Genomic DNA, 23852 nt, shown 5'->3' on the forward strand with positions numbered 1-23852 from the left:
AGCTAGCTGTCAATCATAGTCCGCGCGGACCGGCGCGGTCATTGTTGATACGCTGGAGCACTGTCTATGAGCAGAATGGCGTCTAAGCGATTGTGGTGTTCTGTTCTTGGGTGTAATAATGAACACAGCAGTCATTTTGATGTTCCTAAATCCGAACCGCTGAAGACGCAGTGGCTGAGTTTGTTTTCGAAGGGAATATTCCCCACGATCAACGTCAATGCTTTCATGTTTGCGCGAATCATTTCACACACCAGACTGCTTTACAAACGAGGTCAGTATAAAGCTGGTTTTGCTAAGAAGCTGCAACTCCAGAATAACTGAAGTGAGTGTAACGTTTTATTAACCTTTATATTAATATTTATATTAATCTTTGCAAATCGCTTGCTGCACGCTTCACGATGAATGCGGCTGTTTACACTCAGGGTACATTACGGCATGTTTTCTATATACGGCGTTCTCAATATAATTCATAATCCCACGTTTATAATGAACAACGCGTTATGGTTATTGTGTTATTGTGTTACAAACGGTGTACGCACAGAACAGAGGGGCGGGGTGAGCAAAGCTCATTATCATTTAAAGACACATGCACTTAAACGGCGTGCTGAAAACAGAGCTGTTTTTGACCAGGTAAAATGAGTGTTTTCTTACAATACTAATGAGAATTTTTAATTAAAGTATATTACAAACTTTTAATTTAGACCCTAAAGAATCATATTAGCTTGTACAAAAACAAGTTTCAAGACATTTATTTTCATCTCTGTGTGTTCGTAATGCTGCACTACATTCTACAAATGAAAATTTTAGTTTAGACTTGTACATGTAATATAGAAATGTAGTATATAGTACAGTAGTTATATATTACCGTTCAAAATGTTGGGGTCAGTAATATTTTATTAACTAATATATATTTTTAGTCAGTAAGGACTCATCAGTTGATCAAAAGTGACAGTAAAGACATTGTATAATGTTACAAAAGTTTTCTTTTGTCCTGAGAAAATGTATCACCGTTTCCACAAAAATATTATAACATTATAAGACATGGAAAAAAAGATTTTCTTTTTGCAGCAAATCACCATATTTGAATGATTTCTGAAGGATCATGTGACACTGAAGACTGGAGTAATGATGCCAAAATTCAGCTTTGATCACAGGAATAAATTACATTTTAAAATATATTCAAAAATAATACGGCTATTTTAAATTGCAATAATATTTCACAGTATTACTGCTCTTTACTGTAGTTTTGATCAAATAAATGTAGTCTTGATGAGCATGAGACAAAGAAAAAAATCACACAACCCCAAACTTTTGAACAGTACTGTATATCTAAAACAGAAATGTACTGTATAATACAATATTAAATGTAACATGGAAGTGTACACTACACTACTAAAGTAATTACTACAATAGTAAACAAAACATGGAAATGACTAAATACACCACTAAATTTGACATCAATAATTTGTTTAATTTCATTTGTTTCAGGATTCTGTCAGAAGCTTTCGTGTATCTTAAACAGTGGAGCATGGTGCTAGCAACGCCAAGGTCATGGGTTCGATTTCCAGGGAAAGTAAGAACTGATAAAATGTGTACCTTTAATGTAAGTTGCTTTGTTTAAAATCTTTTGCCAAATGCCAACATCAAACATGAGCATGCACATTACAATAGTAAATATAACAAACTACTCTTTTGGAAATGTGCACGAAACTACTAACAAACAACATATAAGTGTACTCTACACTTCTAAATGAATGCTACTGTACACTACTTTTACAGTAGTTTATGTAAAATGTAGGTCATTAGAATTGTGTGTTCATGTTTGTGTGTATTTTCACCAAGTATTCCCGATTAAATATTCTGTGCAGCCAAAGACAAAACCATCTTGAGAGACTTACGACACACACACACACACACACACACACACACACACACACACACACACACACACACACACACACACACACACACACACACACACACACACACACACACACACACACACACACACACACACACACACACACACACACAGCAGGTCTGCCCCTAGGAAAGAGTCTCTGAGCTGAACACACAATCAGGCTGTAGACTGGGGGAACAAGCAGGGAGTGTGTGAGGACAGAGCGAGGGGGAAAATCTACCGCTGCTTCCCTGAGAAGAACACTTCACTGGAATTAGCTTCAGCTCAGATGGGAAAACCAGACTGAGAACCGTGGGGACAATACTGCTACAGGCGCTTATTCTTGTCTTTCATAACATCGGTATGTGTGGCTCCACATTGAGGGCCCTATCTTGCACCCAGCGCAATTGACTTTGTACACCGATGCATGTATCATTCCTATTTTACACCCGACGCACAGCGGACTTTTCCCTCCACAGGCGCATGTCGGTAAATTAGGGAATGAACTTGTGCTCCCAGGGGCGGTTCAGCGAAAAGAGAAGTGTTCCGGCGCAACACTTGGAGAAGACAAGTGTTGATATTTGCGTTTCAGATCGTTAAAATAGGGCCCTGAGTCTGTTGCTCCGTTCCAACACCTAGAAAGTCGCCATCATAATCATCTCAACTTGAAACATAGAAGGCAAAAGAAAAAGCATGTGTAACCGTATAATGGATCCATACATGATGGCTGGTGAGCAAATAAGTTAATGTCAAGCCCTGATTCTAGCTTAGCAACATGCTAACATCAAACTCTATTGAAATCAATAGTTTGTTGATTCTCCAGTACGGAGCGCTATTTGTGTGGTATGTGGTATGCCAAGAAAGCAATAGTCGCCATTTCACCGTCTACTCTAGGTTAATTATAGACTCGATATACAGTTCGGCTATGAGTAACCCACTTCTAGCCAAAATAACCTTGAATTTGGTTATTACCAAAATAGCTTGGAGATGTATGATATTCCATCATGTAAGCAAAGTCAACAGTGATTACAAGGTGTTTGGTTTCATTTCATTTGGTGTTTCATTTCATTTAGTCTAATTGATGACTAGTCTATTCTTGGGATATGGTTAAACGTCTATTAAATTTTCACTGACAGCCCAAATTTTGCCTCGTTTTAGCCTAGACGTCAGGGCTTGGACGGTGTTTTGACGTCAGTGTTTGGACGGCTAAAAGACGTCTTTTAAACGCTAAATTGCTTGCTGGGGGTGTTTCAAAATGGTCAAAAGCAGCTGCCTTTAGGCGTAGACTTTGAGGCAGCTTCCTAGGTTTTGGTAGAGAGGCCATGTATGTATTTCTATTTTCCTGTTTACAGTTGTTGCAGCCGTCTTTCTTACACGCATTCAAACTAAATCAGACAACTCTAGATGATGACCCAGATCATTGCTGTTTTACCAGTTGTTTGTCTCCTCCCCATCTACTTCTCTGTCGCACACATTTCTCACTAAGGGAGAGAAGGAGAAAGGGGCAAGACAAAGAAAGGCCAAGAGAGAGATAGAAAAAAGGAGAAAGATAGAGAAAGAGAAAGAGGGGGAAAGTCGGTCAGACCCCCTCCTCAGTAGAAGAGGAATGCAGGGAGTCTGGTGAAGGAATGTGGAATGGGTCTCAAGGGGAGGGGGTATAGTCTAGATGTAAACACTGTTTGTGTGTGTGTATGTCACTGTGAGTGTGTGTGTGTGCACGGTGTAATGGGTTCAAAGACTTCCAGCGCATTATGAGGTTGTGTTATATGTGTCCTGTGTGCGTGTGTTGGTGTATTTTGAGAAAAGGGGGCTCTTTAGGTAGGCCAGCTGTAGGGAACAGCTCCCCGTCTCTGATGACAGCTTTGGGCCAATGAGGTGATTTTATCATGCATGGAAAACTACCAGCCCCACTTAAACATTGCACTGAACCGAGACCAGTTTCTCAAAGTCAATTCCATGTCTTTTCTGAGATATTCATAACCTTTACCCTTCCGTCTTGAGCTTGTTACATTTACAGAATCTCATGCTGTAGTATTTAGCAACCTAGACTCATTGGAAAAAAATAAACATGCCTGTACCTCCATTTTAGGAAAACTCACAAAACTTTTGCATTTCCCTGAGAAACTTTGTGTGCACTCACAAAACTTTTGTGATTAAATAATATAAGGTGGGATGAAAAACTATATTTCAGTGCTTTTGCAAGTGAACGAAAAGTTTCTTGGAGGAACAAGCAAGCAAAAGCAAAAGCATTGAAACGATTTTTTGTCCCATCCCACCATGGCTCTGTACTTTTCACACAAATTATGATGATATATTATTGATTATCAGACAATTAGTTAATCAGTTATTAAAGACTTGCTTTTGCGCGATTCTTTAATTTTGCGCAATGTCATTTTATGACCTCAAAACACTTTTACAATAGTGCATGATTCGCAAACGTATACATTTTGACATTTGAATCATATTACCAGCTCTATATGTATCACTTTTCTGATGTAGTAAACTTGCCTCAAAAGTAATATTTTGCTGAAATATCTCCATTTTCATTCCAATGAGCTTGGGTTGGTATTTAGATATGGATACAAATCATAAAACATAAAAAGCAAAGTTAAATGTTAACATGATATTCCAAACCTCGTAAGGTCTGTCAGGATTTTAAACAGGCAATCCTTTTAGTCACTCGGCTTTGTAGCACATACATTCTCATTTAAAGTGACTTTCGCTACAATAATTGCCAGGACAGACCCTCTGGAACAACCTGGGGCGGAACATGGAGAAGTGTCGCGCTCCAGGGAAGAACAGTGACAGAATAGGGCTGAAATCATAGCACTTCTCAATTCCTGGGTCAACACTTGAGTTTGAGCCCACAACTTCTGCGTTCACAGCTCGGATCGTTTGCCATCACAATCTGGATTTTAAATACTTTATTTAAATTCTGTAATCATCTACTCACCCTTGCGTTGTTCCAAACCTGTATGACTTTTTCTCTTCTGTGGAACACAGAAGATGTTTAGCAGAATGTCTGAGCTACTCATGTCCATACAATGAAAATAGTAATTCATGCTGCCAAGCTCCAAAAAAGCAGTCCATTCGACTTATATTCTAAATCATTTGAAGTCATACGATATAGCTTTGTGTGGGGAACCAACCAATGTTTGCCATTATGTGCTGAAAATCATCCCCAAAGTCATTGTTTTCAAACCTGAAATGTGTTTGGTTTGAGGTCACTAACCCTGGTTCTTGCACATTTCATGAGCAATCATGATGCAAGAGGGAAAGAATTAATGGGGGGAAAAAAAACTTAAGACCAAACATTTTGGTCTGTTCCTCACATAAAACTATTACAATTCATACATACTACTTTTTATGTTTAACTACCTTTGACTGTCCATTTTTATTGTATAGAAAAGATTCTGCAAAATACCTCTTTTTTGGCCAGTTTCACTGACAAGGTTTAAATCCAGTCCCAGATTAAAATGCATGTTTGAGCTGTCTGAACTGAAAGTAACTTGTACTAACATATCTTAAAGTGTCAGTGCAATTGTTTTGTCTCAAGATGCACACCAGTAATGTTTTTTCTAGGGCACGTTTATAAAAAGCTACTTAAATGTCCTATTTGAACTAAGGCCTAACCCTGGCAAAATCTAAGCCTTGTCTGTGAAACCAGGCATTTGTGTTCCACAGAGGGAAGAAAGTCATACAGATTTGGAGAGCACAAGTTGAATTTGCTCAGCGAGTTTACTCTGACGTCGAGTAATGATGCTAATTAAATATGCCCTTGTATCTGAGCTGCACCAATCACATCGGGTTATCTGATATAGGCGGGCCAGAGGCGAGCTAAACAGATGACGACAGCGCTGTGACGTCGAAGTCATTAGTAAACATTGCAAGATGACTATGGATGAACACCAGTTATTTGAAATGGCTTTGGCCGCTACAATGAACGAGTTAGACTTGGCTTTTTATCTAAAAGAGGAACAGAAGACGCCGCTCGAATCGTTCCTTTGCAAGAAGGGCGTTTTTGCTGTTTTGCCGACTGGATACGGCAAGAGTTTTATGTGTGGGCGGCAGTGGCTCAGTGGTTCATGTAGGTTGTCTACAAACCGGAAGGTTGGTGGTTCCATCCCTGGTTCCACCTGACCAAGTGTCGAGGTGTCCATGAGCGAGACACCTTACCCCACCTTACACCTTACCGACAAGCTGGATGGCGCCTTGCATGGCTGACACCGCCGTCGGTGTATGAATGAATGGGTGAATGTGAGGCAATATGTAAAGCGCTTTGGTGGCCATGGGTCTGTTGAAAGCGCTATATAAATGCAATCCATTTACCATTTACCAAGAGTCTAATCTACCAGTTAGCTCCGCTGTGATTGGTCGTAGCGTTATCCAATTGCGTGCAGTGAGATTTTCTGTTTTCTTGGTGCTGCCCCTCGAGCTTGCCGATTTGCATTAGTCAATGCCAGACCATTAATCTTTCAGATTTAGGTCTGGATTTCCAGGCTAAGAGTAAATAACACAAATGACACAATTTCCCTTTTTTTGGGAGAACTACTCCTTTCATTTTACTAATGCAATAATCAAATGCAAGCTTCCAGGGTCTCACCTTGATAGAAAACTCAATTAATCAGTTAACTTGATAAGCACTATAGAGCCTTTAAATTGTAACGTATTAATGTAATGCTGGTGGTCTACGCTGTTCATCTGCTGATCTAGGGTGGAATAGAGCCGCAGGCAAGGTTGAGTCAAGGTGCTGGGCTTAATTCAGACAGGGAGAGAAAAACTATATGTGAAGGTTAGGGTGAAAGACTGAACTGTATACTTCCACTACTATACTAGAACTAATGATTTTAATAAATAATGATACTCATTTGTGGTTTGGGTGTTATTTGGTGCTAAGAGGGCATTTGTGGCAACACTAAGTAGTTGAAAAGAGGGCAAAGAACTCTGTGTGTGTGTAAAAGAGAGATTGCCTTGCCTTTCTTGTAAGTGTGTGTGTGTGATATTTTTAGCTTGTTCCCTCCATGAGAGGGTGTGCTGCTGGAACACTATGCTTGTGTGTTTCGGAAACAAGCTCCAGTGCTAACAGCAAAAACTTCCATGGCGCACACATGTACACATGGAGACACAAAGTGTTCCCATAAAATCAACTTTGTCCTAAATTGAGCACCAAAACTGCATACCTAGAAATGCCATGCTGAGGTTTTCAGAGTTTTATTTGGTCTTTATTTCTTTCTTATTAGGGTATTTATTCAAATAGCTGAATTGTGCACTTTGGGTCAACGTCTGTTGCTCTTAAATGTGCTATATTAATACTTCTGTCAGGACCTCTATCGTCGAATACGATTGACAATTAGCATACAGTTAGGATTGGTGGTATAGTTCTGTTCTGGGCAAGAACTCCCTGCGCATCCATGCAGCCTAGCATGGATAAGAGCAGGGAGAGGAGCAATAACCCCCCTTAGGGTAAACAGAACAGAACCAACATGAATGTATTGCAGATATCATTAATTCAAGATTTTTAGAGTACAACATGATTCGAGAATTTATTTTGATTCAAGGGGAATCAGAATGGCAAATCCTGACTGACTGGAGGAGCTGGGGATGGAGGAGGGTAATTCGCTCCTGAGAAATGCGGTAGCTGCTGATAATACTGAAGGAGCTTATATATGTATACAGTGATAGGCGTCGTATTCCTATAGGTAGATGTGGATCAGCTGAGAGTCACCATTTCTGTTGAATAATCCAATATATATATTAATACAGTACTAAATTTACTCTGTTATCCAGATAAAAAATTAAAGGTTATATGAAATCCAAACTATCTACTTAGCAAATGTGCCTTGTCTTATTGTGCAGAATTCAACAGTACAAGCTATTCTGCAGTATTATTACATTTTAATTTGACATTTTCCCAACAAATATTCTGTCTCACTCATAAATACACAGTACAGTTACGTTAAATGTTTAGCAAATTGCCATGTTTTTTTTTTCTTCAAGTCAACGTGGCTCTATTCTGGTGCTGAACGGCCCCTTTTCAATCAATCAATTCCAGATCCAAGCCTACCCTGTATTATTTCCACTGAACATTAAAATACTGCACATTACAGAAGTTAAATGTCTCGCGGATCCCGTTTCAATTGGTGTTTTAAGTTACCCAGGTTTAAACTTGTCTTTAAACAGCAGCACTGCTCAGGTCAGAATGAGAGGACAACCTTTATCAGTGCTGATGGAACAGCATGTTGTATCCACACAAAGCTTGTAGATATTAACCTTCAACCTCATTTTTCCTTCCTCGTTTAGGATAGTTAATTACAAGGGCCCGGCCAAGCTCCCCCTATTGTGTGTGTGAAGAGTGTAGTAGACAGTCGACTCATTTGTAAGCACTAAACGAACCCTAATTCACGGCCATGTCAGTGTGGCCCTTAAACGGGCAAAGACGGAGGTATTAACACTTCTGTTTACATTCGTAGAGGTCTACACTGGTGACCCGAACTGGTGCTGTGAGCTTTCATTCGCTTGCCCGTCTCTCTGGCTACAGAGGCCCCACCCACTCAGGGAGTTCCAGCCACACAGATGGCTCCCTGATGGTCTGTTTACATCTTATTTGCATACAGAAATCTTCACGTCTTGTCGCTGTCAAAACAGACGATTGCGTCCGAGCCTCAAGTGTCAGGGATAGCCGCAGGGGTGCTACTCATCATCTCAAACGCACAGGATGTACCATTACAAAAACTTGTTTTTCTCTTTTTATTGCTTTGAACATATCTGGACTCAGAAAACAGATATATTAGAAAATAAGCAGGGAAATGAATTGATGTTATTCTTGATGCCACATGTGTTGTTTAGCAGTATTTGTGTTTGGGTATAAGTGATCCAGGATGTGTGTTAACAAGGTCAGTATGGTTGTGTATATTGAAAAGGTTGCATCGGAAGGTATTGATTTTTTAATTACGTATCTTGCCTCAAAATAGCAGCAGAATGGCGCTCACTCTATAACAGCTGGCCGCAGACCCGGGAGAGAATAAACCTCATTGATATTCAAACCGCTCTTTATCAAGAGGACAGAGACCTGCAAGAGAGAGAGAGAGAGGGATGGGTGGAAGAGAAGGGAAAAGAGAAAGTCATATTCACTATCTGCATTTGTGGAGCTTGTTTTTAATTCTTTTAATGTTTGGACCAAAACATTCAATTTAGTCTTATATGACCGTTTTCCAATTAAATACACTGATTTTTGGCTGTTGGACCTTTAAGACTTTAGGTGCGGTCACATCTACTGTATTTCAGACGAATTTTCAGGGGACTATACACAATCTGCAATTTTAGTTGAGGATGAAAGATTTCCCCATGCAAATTTTCAAAACGGGTTTAAGGATTCGTTGCTTTGAACAGCTTAAAAAGCTGCATGTATTGAAAGTTACTTTAGTGTGTACTTCATACATAGCTACACTATTTACAATAGAAATGGGCCTTTTTTGCTCAGAAAATGTTCGCTAATTTCGCTAATCGTTAATTTCACTGCACATTTTGACATCTGTTATTACTTTCAACATCTTTGCATGTGAACTTGGTGAAAAGCCCAAAATACATTGACAAACTCACACAATAATTGTGACTTACAAACTGTTAAAGGGGACATATCATGAAAATCTGACTTTTTCCATTAAGTGCTATAATCGGGTCCCCGGTGCATCTACCAACCCAGTAACTTTGTTTTGGTAAGCCTTTCTCTGCAAGCATGTAAAAAAATAAGACATCAGATTTTGCTTCCCTTCTGACATAGAAAGGGGATCTTATTATAATATTACCACCCTTTAATCTGCACGTTTACACCCGTGGCGCCGCCATTTGGTTTTCGCAAGCAACAACAGTGTAACCAGTTCTAACGCAATGGTAAAAGTTGGAGCAAAGCATGCAAACAGTTCTGTCATTTGACCAAAAAACGTCACTGCCGTCTTATAAAGACCTCAATGAGATGAATATGACTGTACATGCAAGTCAATGAGGTGAATCAATGTACTGTAACTCCACAACAACTACATAAATGTATCCACTAACCATTCAGAAACGTCCAGGTGCAGTCTAAAAGTTGCAACCTCTTCCTGAGTCTCTCCATAAGGCAGCACTGCGCTACTGGTTATTTCTGAGATTTTGGCTGAGTGAGATTCGCATGTTTTGTTATTGTATCCGAATGAAGCTTGTGTAAAGGATTGGCCGTCTTCTGAACGGAGGCGGGAGCAGCAGCTCATTTGCATTTAAAGGGACAAATTTGTGGCAACAACTGACTGTTTTTGAGTGAGTCACTGATTTATTCATTCAACCGATCCGTTCGAATTAGTTTATTAATGCGTCATTGAATCATAGTAGTAACTGACAATATTTTGTCTGATGTATAAGTTAATCAATATTAACGTATTGAACTGTTTTTAAAGCAACATCACACTGTGCAAAGAAGATTTTTGTGGAGGATTCTTTTTCCTTACTTCCTATGTCAAAAGATCAATTCATAATGAATAATGATTTATTCACAATATGACCCCTTTTAAATGAAGTGATAAATATGCAATCTATGAGTTTGTGTGTATGTATATGCCTTTCTGTTCTAGAATAAGCTGGCGTGTATGTTTTTTAGAAATTCTGGATGTGCTGTGGGTTGGACAGTGTGTTTGTATGTGTTCTGGCGATCCTCCAAGCGGGTCGAGAGGCCCAGCAGAGAGCAGACTGTTCCAGGGTGGCTGGAAGGAATATCTTTCTTTAGTCTTGCTGTATGCCTTCATAAACCTTACAGCTTTCTTTTCTAACAGTGTTTCCCTGAGTGCACACTGCTGTTCTTTCCTTCCTCTACTGGCATCAGGCACAATCTATTCCTCCCTGTTTGATTCGCAGGTGCTGGCTTGTAACTTTGAATGTTCCTCCTTGCTCATTGTGAGGTAATGACTTCTGATTGTGGTGGATTGAAGCCAGCGTTTAAGCTAAATAATCTAGGCTAATGAATGTGCTCTTCAATTATTTATCAGACTCAACACGCTCTCTCTGCACAGTATATATAGACATCCTGCTGGCTGGTTGGCTGGCTGGCTGGCCTGATGACCTAGTGACTGACTGGCAGTCGTGCTGACTGGCCTATTTGCCAGGAATTGCTGAGTCACGCTGCCCATGGGGTGGAGGGGCTCTCTAGAGCCGGTCCCAGATCTGCAGGGAGGCACTTATACTGATTCTAATGTGTATTGATGTACATTTGTGTTTCACAAAGTCAACATTTTTCTGAGTATGCTTTAAAGACCATAAATGGTTCAAAGAGTTGAGTTTTCTTTCCTCTGTTGACATATTTCCTATGAAATCTATCTATCTATCTATCTATCTATCTATCTATCTATCTATCTATCTATCTATCTATCTATCTATCTATCTATCTATCTATCTATCTATCTATCTATCTATCTATCTTCAAATTCACACAAGTGTCCTTAGCAGAACCGGTATAGTTCAACTATACTAAGTATAGTTGGTATAGTTATACTATAACTAAGTCTGACAACCAGAATGTGTCCAAGACTTTGTCTTAATTTATTATTTAATTTATTCTTCATATAGTTATTGTTTCATATTTTAAACTAATCAAACTTTGAATCAAATGTTTTGAATGAGGATTTTGCAAAGATAGATAGATAGATAGATTATAAAATTACTTGCATACTGTACACTGATGAGCTAAAATATAATGAGCAGTCGCAGATGAAGCAAATATCGTTGATCATCTCCTTATGCCAGATATTAGGCACTGGGTAGATTAGATGGTAAGAAAACAATCAGTTCTCGTAATCAATGTGTTTGGATGCAGGAGAAATGGACTGGAATAAAGATCTGAGGGACTTTGATAAGGGCCAAATTGTTATGGCAAGGCGACTGGGTCAGAGTATCTCTGAAACGGCAAGGCCTGTGGGTTGTTTTAGGTCAGCAGTGGTGAGTATTTATCAACAGTGGTCTGAGGTGAGACAAACCACAATCCGGCGACAGGGTGTTGGGCGCCCTAGACTCAATGATGCACGAGGGCAACAAACGCTATCCAGTCTGTTTACCTGGGCAAGTGATGGCACCAGGATAGCCGGTGGAGGGAGTGTGATTGGGCAATGTTCTGTTGGGAAACTCTGGGTCCGGTCATTCATGTGGATGTGAATTTGACACGGGCCACCTACCTAAACATTGTTGTAGACCAGGTACACCCCTTCATGACAATGGTGTTCCCTGGTGAAAGTGGCCTGTTTCAGCAGGATAACGCACCTCTACGCACTGCACATATTGTTCAGGAATGCTTTGAGGAACATGAAGAGTTCAAGGTGTTGCCCTGGACTCCAAATTCCCCAGATCTCTTGAGCATCTGTGGGATGAGTTGGACCAACAAGTTCTTTGGTTTCACTTCGCAACCTACAGGACTTAAAGGATCTGCTGCTAACGTCCTGGTGCCAGATCCCACAGAACACCTTTAGAGGTCTTGTAGAGTCCATGTCTCAGTGGGTCGGCGCTGTTTTGACAGCACGCAGTGGACCAACAGCATATTAGGCAGGTGGTCATAATGTTTTGGCTCATTGGTGTATATGTACTACTTGGCACTCTAGTGTGTGGTTACCATTTAACAAATCCAAGTGATTAAGAGCAGTATTAGATCCATGGAAACATCAAGAGACACCTAGTAAAACACTAAAGCTCTTTAAACTGATCTCATGTTGCTGACTGAGAGAAAAGATGTGGAAATAAATGTTGTTGAGTGAAGAAAACCTCAGTCTGTTTAGCAAACGCCACAATGGCCTCCTCAGCCACCCTGACAACCACAAACCGCTACAGCTACATTACAGTAAACACCCTCTGAGACACACAACGAGAGACAATGGTTAACGTGAGAGGGAAGCGAAAAGATGCAGTTTGTGTAAATGTTTATTGTGCTTAGATGTTTATTTGTGTCCATAGAAACTCTTGAGTGTCATGTGTTGAGGTATTTGTATCTCTAAAGGTATATGGGAGAAGACAGGGACACCTGCATCTGAAATGTAGCATAGGGGTTGGCGTGCAAACTACAGCCACATAATGACTGGATACCTGCCTGAACAGATGACATGTGTAAACCCCCCATCAACACAGCCTTGGTGGTCCAGTCCTCACCTTCTAGTGGGGGACAAGCACATCCATTTCTGTTGAAGATAACATCTCACGGCTCAGGCAAAGCCCAAGAGAGACTTGTGTGGAATGCTATGGCTGTTTGGATATTCACTAGAACTACAGAATTACAACTATGCTATATCTAAAAACAAGACATCTTGTCTAGCAATGAGGGCATCATTTGGTACAGGGCCAATGATTAACATGTATATTACCTATAATACTATTAACTAATGTAGTTTATGTGGAACTTTTTGGGGGAATTCTGCCTTATTAGAAAAAAACGGCATTCATTTAGAAAATGTATGGGATAAGGACACATCTTCCACAGAGAAAGTTTAAGTGGAAAATGCGAATAAATATCAAAATCATGGTGGCATCTGCACAATATTGTGGCTGTAAAAATGGAAGCTATTTCTTTACTCTAAAGCCCTGTTAACACATTGAGAAGCGTCTTGGTCGATCGAATCACAAGTAGACGAGGGAGACGCATTCCCGTTTACACCTGGTGTTTTAACCCGTTTCTTTAGTCCACTTTTAACCACTTCTGTCCTGATTTCTTCAAGTGGAGGATCTATGGGTACATAAATTAATGTGTTTTTCAGATCTTTTGATCTAATGGACAAAATAAGCTCACGCAATTTACATATGAAGTTACGAACGCGCTAGGAGACGACAGAAAACATACAGAGAGCATCGGTTTTGTTTCTGCTCTGACAGCCACATGAAGAGTGTGTGTTAGAAGTCAGGAATGGTGAGAGAACATTGTGCTTGGTATGTTTTTTGTCTTCAAACCAAATTTGGGTCTTCAGCCGACAAAGTTTAAATCCGTCTAGCTAGCGCGCTTCGCATAATGTTTACATATTAGGTCAGTAGGAGGATAGTAGACGGCCTTTGTGGCTGTTCGAACGCATTTGACCATCTACACTACTGTCAGCATTATGTTCAACTGTATTCAGTTCTAGGACTTTTAGTTTGTCATTCTCTTGTTCCTTGTTCTTATTTCCCGCCACTCATCTGTCACCATGGACACTAACAATCACCACAGCTGTTTACCGTTTAGTTAATCATCTCTGTGTATTTAAGTTCCTGTGTTCTGTTCATTGTCCAGGAACGGCAATGTTAAGTGTGTGTGTTGCTTTGAGTCCGCCTGTCAGTTGGTTCATTATTAAAACTTTGTGTTAGAATGTCTTCGTCTTCTTCGCCTGTTTGCCAGCAACCACCCCTGTGACAACTACGAAAGCAATCCAGTCGACGTTTTAGACCCCGTTTACACCTATATTAAATTAGGGTCGTCCACTTGTGATCCGATCGACCAAAACGCATCTTGATACCAGGTGTAAACAGGGCCTAAAACACACATGTACATTACCTGGACCAGCCATAAAAAACCCCCCAAAAATGTAACCGTAATTTATTATACTATGGTTGCAGATATGAAAAAAATATGTATTGAAATATAATCTTGGTAAACATACATTACTGTTCAAAAGTGGGGTCAGTCTTTTTTTAAGGGTATTTATGTAGCTTTTTTCTTTTATCAATTATGCATTAAATTGATCAAAAGTGACTATTTTCTATTTTGGATAAACCTATCAAAGAATTGTGGAATAGAATGTATCCCAGTTTCCACAAACATTAAGCAGAACAAATATTTTTATCATTGATACGAAATGTATGTGTCAAATCAGCTTTGCCATCATATGAATAAATGATATCTAAAAAAAGAAAGCAGTTATTTTAAATTGTAATAATATTTAAAAAGCATATGGTTTACAGTAATTCTGATTAAATAAATGCAGCTTGGTGAGACTTCTTTCGAAAACATTAAATCTTACCAACCACAAATTGTAGGATGCTAGTGTATTTGAAGATTTTGGTCTTTCCCGAATCAAGTAGAAGGTATACTTGAATGACTATTTTATACATAGAAATGAACTGTCTGGAGACGTTGCCAAGATGGCAGCCGAGTGAACCGACTTGTCAGACTCGAACCTGCAGCAACTGAGCACTGACCCAACCTGTTGCTAACCACTGCACCATGGCTCTTATGATATTTACGTCATATACGGAGCACGCGAGGCGTTTATGTAGCAAGCTGGTGTTGCTCTTGACTCTCTTTGTGTAAAACTGAAGCTGTTTAGCAGGGATAGAGAGAAATGTTTCCTATTACAGTGACAGAGTGAGCAACACAGAGACGAATGAGATAGAGGTTGAAGGGAGAAGTAGGGTAGAGTGGCAAGAAGGAAATAAACATTAGAGGAACAGAGAGAGAGAGAGAGAGAGGGGAAAGGCAAGGATGGATGGTGCAACTAAGCTATGCATGCTGCCAAAATCGTAGAAATAAATTAAAAAGGAGGAGTGCGGGCCCAGCAAAGGAAGTTTGTTTTGCTGTGACGTTTGTGCAGAGTCGAAAGATCTTCTGTCCTGTCGAGGCGGATATGACTGCGGCCAAAAAATCTTTCCTTCAAACTTCAGCCAAAAGTTGAAGAGAGATCATAGCTCTCTCACACTGGCAGCACTGAAAAAAAAAAAAAAATGTAAAGCATTGCACACATGATCACTCAAGCATTTCACTTCTTCTCTAATTAATATACAGTCTTAAAAAAACATGCCCAAGTTAAGTAAATGTATTATTTAATTTTGTTAACAACAATTAGACAGACATTCATTTTGATAACTCTCGTTTTAACTCAGAGCTTTGATATGCTATTATCGAATAAATTACGGTGCTTGATTAAATTGTTTGGTATTAAGTGGCATGTTGATGACATGTTAATTGTTCTTTTCAAAACACATTTGTGCGTTTTAATGCGGCTGAAGCAGTTGTAGTTGATATTTGACCCTGAGGGAAAACAAAATAGTGTCGAAAAAATAAATATAGGGGCTAGTTGTCATAATTTTGGACATTTTTGTATGTTACCGTTTACATTATTCCTGTTTCATGAATCGTTTATGCCTCATTTTGCCTTGTGGATTGTACATTTCTCTCACATCACTCTCTCCAATACAAATTTTAACCCTATAAAGCCTACTGTTCATATCTGATACACACATTTCCAAGGCCTGTTTTACACAATCTTATATGCCTTCTGTTGTCTGATTGATAGTTTATATTTTTAAAGAAAGTAAAGGCCTTTTAGTATAAATTTAAAAACGTCCACCAACAGGTTGTGGTTCACATGTCTTTTTACTGTGAATTTTTACACATAAGTAAATGTACAAATAACTTTTGTATTGTTAGTAATATTACACGATGAAAACTTTGCAACTTTGGTTTAGTTGACTATCTATGCATTTTATTTATTTATAGAAAAAACATGTAAAATATGTTTAGATTTTAACTAAAGGTTCAACAAACTGCTCCATTTAAAAATAGTTGATTTTGATTTATTTATTATTTCATATACCAGACCTTACAGAGTTAATATTTGACAGCTGGATCAAGCCCTGGTGATGTTTGTGCTCTTTCATTCAACCAGATGTCACCTGGTGACACTTGATGGTTAAACACACCTGTGACATATGGCTTCAAGGGCTTATGTTTCCAACACATCTTCATCCCCATCGTCTTCATTATTAGAGCATCTAACAAAACTGGTGTCAAATCAACAGTAAGGTCCAAACCAATTACATGAACATGAATGCTTCTAGCTAGACATGCTTGATTTGACGTGTCACTGCCACAAGGGGCACTATAACTTTCTGAGCAATTTAATTAAACCGTAAAAGAGATAGTTCACCCAAAATGAAAATCCTGTCATAATTTTCTCACCCTTATGTTGTCTCAAACCTGTATGAGTTTTGTTCTTCTGTTGAACTCAAAAGAAGATGTTTTGAAGAACCAGTTGATGGACCCCATTGACTTCTATAGTATGGAGAGAAAAACTACTATGGAAGTCAATGGCTACCATCAACTGTCTGGTTACCAACATTCTTCTTTTGCGTTCAACAGATATAGTAGCCTATATAGTAAATCAATGATACCAAAACAGGAAAGCTCAGTCGAGCACATTAAAGTATGTAAACAGTGTCATCTGTCCCTGTTCTCTCCTTCATAGAGCAGCAAGGTAAAAGCTTCATACTCCACTAAGACACTTTCATGTTTTTTCTCTCCTGGAAGAGAGTAAATACATTTCCTTTCGATCAGCAGGGAAGCACTGTTTGTACGTATCACTGCTGGAGGAAAAGGCAACAGATCATCGGTTTTCCACTCCTTTGTTACCTGGGGGGACCCAGTTCGGGACTCAGCAGTGGGTAAAAAGCGAGAAAGCAATTGCTAACATCACGGGGAATTGAGCACACCCCAGGATGGAAGGAGAATCTGGTGCTGTTGTTTTTAGCCAGCCCCCCCATACGGGGCGGTGTAATCGCTTGGGTTTGTTGGTGGTAGTGACGGTTCAGGATTAGATTGCCAGCAAATGCATTTAATCCCATGAGTCTCACCTCTTCCTCAGCATTTAATATTCTGTAGTGTGAACAACAGATTCTGTCAACTCTGAGCTCTCCCTCACTCACACTAGGTTGTTTTGTTGTCGTCAAAATTAAGAGAAATGCATTTTTGTCCCATCTCGCGTTCTATTTCAGGCTTGAATAAATTGCAATTTCTTGTTGTTTAAATAAGTAAATACATTTCTGCTATTGCGCTCAGCTTATACTTATGAAATCCTTTTGTATTCTCTTGTTTTGCCACTATAAGAGTTTGTTGTCGGAGTGTCTCAGTGGAACGGGGTGATATAAGGATTATGTCTCTCCAAATTACATTTAAACAGAGAATCAGCAAAAGATTTTGGGAAAGATTGTTGGACCTGTGCTCTTAAAACATATGTGCTCTTAAAATGGACAACTTTTTTTTTTTTTTTATATATCATAATACTATATTACCATTTGTGTCTATGTGTGTTTTGGTAAAACCTGTCAAGAGCATGTCATACCCCAAAATAAAAAATATAATATTAATAATTGAGCTGTAAAGTATTTGGTAGTGTACTTATTCAAGTGGTTGTATGGATTTCATTTATGCTGTACTTTCAACACATCGATGCACTTCATCCAGGAATTGTTTGCCTATATTGTTATGAATGTTCTCGTCATACGCATTTGAAATAGTAGGGAAGATTGCATATTGAGTTGTGAGGATAGTGTCCAGACAGGATAAGTTTTGTTATTATATTACAGTAAACACATGGATGTTGTGTGATTTCATCTGGAGTGCTGGTGGTGGTTATTGATGCTCAATGATCGCTCAATAGCAGGGTTTCTCTCTCTAATGTGTGTTGGCCGATAAATGTAAATCCTGAAGTGAATCTAAACCTGAGTGATTATATAACACTTTACTCCACTCATATACACGGTTCCAGACCAGTCCATATGTAAAGCCTGAGTTCTTTGCTAAATGTTCTCTCTCTCTCTCTCTCTCTCTCTCTCTCTCTCTCTCTCTCTCTATATATATATATATATATATATATATAAACGACAATGCAGATTTTTTTTTATTAGATTCGTCCCATATCTAGCATCATACGTCAATTAAATGGCTGGAAATGTGACTATAATGTCATGTTTTGACACCTTCTCTCATGTCTCACTCTCAACAGAACAGCAGTACACCACCACGATTCACCGTGTCCTAGTGAGCTCTTCCTTGCATTGTTTGACCATTACCTACCTATATCTGAACGACAAATCATAGCGGTTGATTCGGAGCACAGTCGCTCGAATTGATGTCCCGCCGTCAGTCACTATATTCAATAGCAAGTCAACCTGACCTAGAATTGCTACTTATTACAATATGGACTAAACCATCCGGCCGGATCATAGCGGGGGGAGGCGAGCGCACATCAGCGGCGCTCGCTGATTTCTGATGGGGGAAGCCATGTTAGTGCCGTGAGCTATTTTAATCACTTGTGTTTCACAAGGAAAGGCTGTGACTAGCACGTTTTGGGGAGAGTGAATCGCTCGTGAAGCCCCGTCGCGCGGAATCGGACACCTCTCTGTGTTTTTCCAACCGCACACTTTTCACCATTAAAATATAGCGGCTTTTCCCAACCACTGTAAAAGGAGAGCAGTCCAAAGGATAAAGGAAATAGAGTATCCTTTTTGCATCTAAAACACTTAATGTCGATTAACAAGGAAAGCATAGCCCTACAAGTGGTCCGATATATTGTCTATAAGGACTGACGTTGATTCTCATATAATGTCTTTGTGTTTAGTGCAGCCAGCTGCGGTTATTATTTAAACCACTGCTATTTTTTTAACAGATATCGCTCGCTCTAGAAACACACTGCAGACTTGATTTAAACCGTTTATTCTAGTGGATATCTAGCATACAAGAGCCAGCAGGATTTTAAGCTCTCTCTCTCTCGCTCTCTTTGGCCAGGAGCTTGATAAAACAGCTCCCCTCCCCCAAGCTTTGGCGAAACAGGAACAACTTCTTTGAGAGAGAAAAAGGGCTGCACAAGTTTGGGACGTCTTGGATCAGCCGTTTGGCCATTTGTAGTCTGGAGCTGAGATTTTTTTTTTTTTCCTTCACCGATTCTTTGGGTTTTACCTTGGATGGTCGGAGCCCTTTGTTAGCGAGAAGGCTCGGGCATCCGTGCTCTTGAATTTGTCTTTGGAAAATGGGATACCTCTAGGATTATAATGAGGGGAACGCGCTCGCTTGTGGAATAACTTCACTTTTTTTTCAGTGGGAATGGAATTCGCGGAGCCCTGATTTTTTTTTTTTTTATCACTTGCAAATGCTATGGGAAAAGTGCTTTGTGTGGGATATTTGCTGTTACCGTGCTCAACATGGGTAAGATTTGTTTTGCTTTCGTTCCTACTTTTCTTCCATGCTCGATTGGCCTTGCTCCCATTGAAATATACTTGGGGAAACCCCAAAGAATGCCTTATTTAAGATTATAGGATTTAAAACACCAAGTGCTATTAATTTACCTTGATTGTGTTGTATTTATTTCCCTTTATCAATATGCATTCATAGTAAGACACGTATAACTTTCTTGCAAATACCATTATGGCTGGAGATGCTAAAGCTTGTTTTTCCCACCCCGCGGTTTGTCCCACTCATACCTACGTTTAATCGCAACAAACCTCAACAATTAATCTTAAAGCATGTATTTCCGTGTGCACCATTTTTATTCGTTAACAGCACTTGTGTTCCTCTTGTAAACTCCTTTGCTTCTCCAACTTTCCTCGGTTTTTTTGTCCTCTTCAGAGACTCCACCAGGTTACAAGGAAGTTCGTGAGGCCGCCGCTGCGTGTTTTTACAGCTCTCCATTGTTACATCAAACCCCATTTACTTTTCTTACAATGTTTCTAAAACCCTCGTTTTGAAACCGTATATCCAGCTGAACGTGATACACCACTCGACTGCAGATATAAACGGTGTTTTGTTGTCTATTAGCTTCCTCTGTGTGCAGGTATCTGTGTTGGGTTACTCGAGAGAGGCTAGTTAACTCTGCCCAGGCCTGCACTCAACAGGGTGTATCACAAATGGGCAAACACATAAACAACCAAGGTGTTTTGGGACTACATCTTATTCAGAAGATTGTCAAAGTGTGTATGACCTCAGGAAGTTTTGGTTTTGAGCTCGATAAGGTTGTCACAGTTGAGGAACTCTCATACTCTGCATATTTGTGATGTTATTCAAAAGGAAAGCCCATGTTTGCTGGGTGTGGTTTGCCAAGCATGAATATACAACCTTAAATTCTTTATTTATTGGTATTACAACCTCTGGTTACCCTGGTTTGAACTAAAGTGACTTTTAGTGCATTATGTATGAACATTAAAGTCTGGTCTTTCTATATAGTGTTGTGAACTTGCTGAGACTTGGCATAAGACCACAATTTAGATATTGATAAGGAATTAAGTGTAGCCTAAGTTTTGTTTTTTTACTTGAAATACTCAAAATAACTATTACAGTGTGTCCTCTGATCTGAACCTTGACTTTGCCAGTTGTGTAGACTAACCCATAGTAAACCTCAGAGAAATCTTCCCCTGTTTCTTGAACTAGTCAATGTGTGTGTGTGTGTGTTTAGAGAATGGAATCCTTGTTGTACCTATCCACAAAGTGAGTCATGTAATTGCTGCTGTAGGTTCGGTTTTGTCAAGAATTAGCATGTGGTGAAGTTCGTTAGAACGATTGGAAAGGGGGGAAGTTCTTGTGTTTCTTGGGTTTATTCTGGCAAACGTTCTATTCGTTTTGGCTTCGCCTCATCACAGCATTCAGCAATAATGCCCGGTATTTGTCCCAGGTCACTGTGCAGCAAGTGAAGCCCAACTCTAAACTTATTTAGGGGTTTCTGAAATATTGCATACTGTGATATTTGAGAACAGCTTGGTTTTTCTTCATTGAATCTCGGTTTCTTGCTTGCCGAGTAATGCAGAACTGCATTATTTGGAATCTCGCTTACAAAAATAGCTTCCCGGTTTTGCCTTCATTCCTGCACTTTCCATGAAATCTCATCCTCGCTTTTATGAGCTATACATAATCTCAGTGCAACCAGTTCTACCTGACACCTAAGAATAAATGTTCAAATAAGTAAATCGCACAACAACCTCTTACTTCCACCAACAGACATCTACCACTGTTTTCAGATCTTCTGTGGTTATGTGTAGGTTTGTGGTCTGACTGACTCTGCTTTCTTTTTTTTTTCTCCACAGGTGTTCGGATAGTGTCTGTGATCTCCTGAGCTCACTGGTTTAATCTACGGGAGAAGAGCCGGACACAAATTCAAACACTATTTACAGTGGAAATTATTTGCACGCTCTTCAGATGAGGGAGAACAGGAGACTCTGAAACCTGAGGGGCGTTCAAGGTAAGATAACTGTTGTGCAATGCACATACCATCTTGTTTTACACAGATCTGAAATGTAGGCTTAAATATTTAAGACCTTTCTGATTCTGCTAAGAATGAATCACAATATTATTGTACTTAAAATCAATTGTGCTTTTACAAGATCCTCCTATTATAAAATGGGAGACCCTGGAAATCTGTTCGAGTAAGACAGCCCAGTAGATTGATTTGAATGGGATTGGTTGATTGAATATATGTATTAATAGTTGAGTTTGCTAAAGTAGACTATGCATTACTGTTCCCCATGCTTGAGATTTGAATTTGTTTTACGGACATGACTGATACATTAAATTGTGCGTCCTGAGGAGAGGTTTGCTATTGCTTTAAAGGAATGGTACACCCAAAGATGCCAAAGTTTCTATCTTCTGGTGAAATTTGAGCTTGTTCTGGCTGTTTTGTTCCATGTTGTTACAATTAATAGAGCCAAAAAGTAGTCATGCTATGTTCCAAATTCTTATGAAATTGTTGTATGTGGAACAAGCCAAAAGTTAAGTCGTTATTCACTGATAACTTCATTGAGTTCAATTTGAGAACTGGAGTAGAGTATTTTGTGAACGAATTGCTAAGCCTGATTTTGTGAACCAGCTCAGTCAATTCATGCAAAATATTCACTCAAAGAATAATGTTGTTATTTAATGGCTTCGAGAGATATTTGGTGCATTTGCATTCTTTATTAAGCTTAAAAGCTCTAGTCCCCATAAATTGCACTTGCATGGAAGAAAATTACATGCATGTAGTTACAAATTTCTCCATATTGTGTCACATGGGTTTAATACGGGAGTGAGTAAATAATGACAATTTGGATCAAATGGGTAAAAATCTTGTCCACATTGAATAAACGACTCAAACCATATTTAGGAACCAGAATATTATAGAGACTGGACACTGGTGTAGGAAGGAACCACGTTGCAACATGCTAAAAAAAAATACACACCTGACCATTGTGGCTTCAAGTTTTGCATAGGCAAGCATCACTCATGTTCATGTAATCGAAGTCTAATAAGACATTTGCTTGTTTTGACGATGATTATTTTCACAGTATAGATGTTACAGTGGAATTTACCTGCTACATTTGTCAATTAAGTGAAAGTGAGTTTGTGAGAGAGTTAATGGGAAACTATGATTTGATTGTTTCTTCTGATGCAATTTTAGTGTCTTGCTTTTTCAATATCTGTTCCATTCTCATATTTGGCAGATGTTCTTAGTATACTGTATCACAGGCTTGGCTGTAGTTGTGGTATGCCCAGAGGTGACTGATGCTTGCAACCTACTGTCTTTTGATCAAAGATAACTGTAGGCATTTACAACTTCTAATTGTGTTGGCGACGCACTAATAGACTAATTATTCTCATGTTGGTTTTCAAACCACAAAATCTGCCAAAGCATATTTTTCGGCCGACATTTAGCAGCGTAGTGTTGGAAGCTGGACATTAATTGTGACAGCATACTCTGTAAAAAGATATTGTTGGTTTGAATTAAAGTAAGTAACCTGGTTGCTTTAAAATTGAGTTCATTGAAACAAACATTTTCAGTTAATGAAAAGAAAGAGACACTAATAACTTTCTTTGTTAGTTTACGGTCTCTGTTTATCAGTTAGTTTGTTTTAACAGTTCTGTCTAATAAATTATTAGACAGCTTTAAAGAAATTAAACGCTATACGTAAAACTATTATAGTGTTTACTTTATTAATTGAATGGAAAATGCGAAGTAAATAGATTAATATTTCGTCAATAATTTTTTGTTAGATCTAGCATTCTGCCCACTTTGAATCAGACACAGATAAAGTAGTGCATAAGATTACAATGCTTTGAATAAATAAATAATATCATTTATTTGAATTAGTAATTTCGATCGAGAGAGAGAGATTCGTACATGCGTCTGTTCAGTGTGTCTCTCTATTAACAATGAAGCTGTGAGTTTAATTACTTCAAAATAGCAATGTA

General features: G+C 39.1%; 1 protein-coding gene across 4 annotated transcripts in view; it reads left to right on the top strand.

Annotated features, from left to right (window-relative positions):
* bcl9 (BCL9 transcription coactivator) overlaps positions 1–23852 on the top strand; it is a 110917-nt gene that overhangs the window by 38947 nt on the left and 48118 nt on the right. The window contains exons 2-3 of one of the 4 annotated variants that reach the window (XM_084402039.1): positions 1489–1603; positions 21716–21870. The gene's annotated coding sequence lies outside the window, so the exon portion shown is untranslated. Of the gene's footprint in view, positions 1–1487; positions 1604–18872; positions 19848–21715; positions 21871–23852 lie in introns of those variants that run through there. The other 3 variants (XM_084402040.1, XM_084402038.1, XM_084402041.1) reach the window with 3 other exon arrangements.

This window comes from Rutilus rutilus (assembly GCF_951802725.1).
Source record: "Rutilus rutilus genome assembly, chromosome: 2".
In the NCBI taxonomy this organism is placed as follows: domain Eukaryota; kingdom Metazoa; phylum Chordata; class Actinopteri; order Cypriniformes; family Leuciscidae; genus Rutilus; species Rutilus rutilus.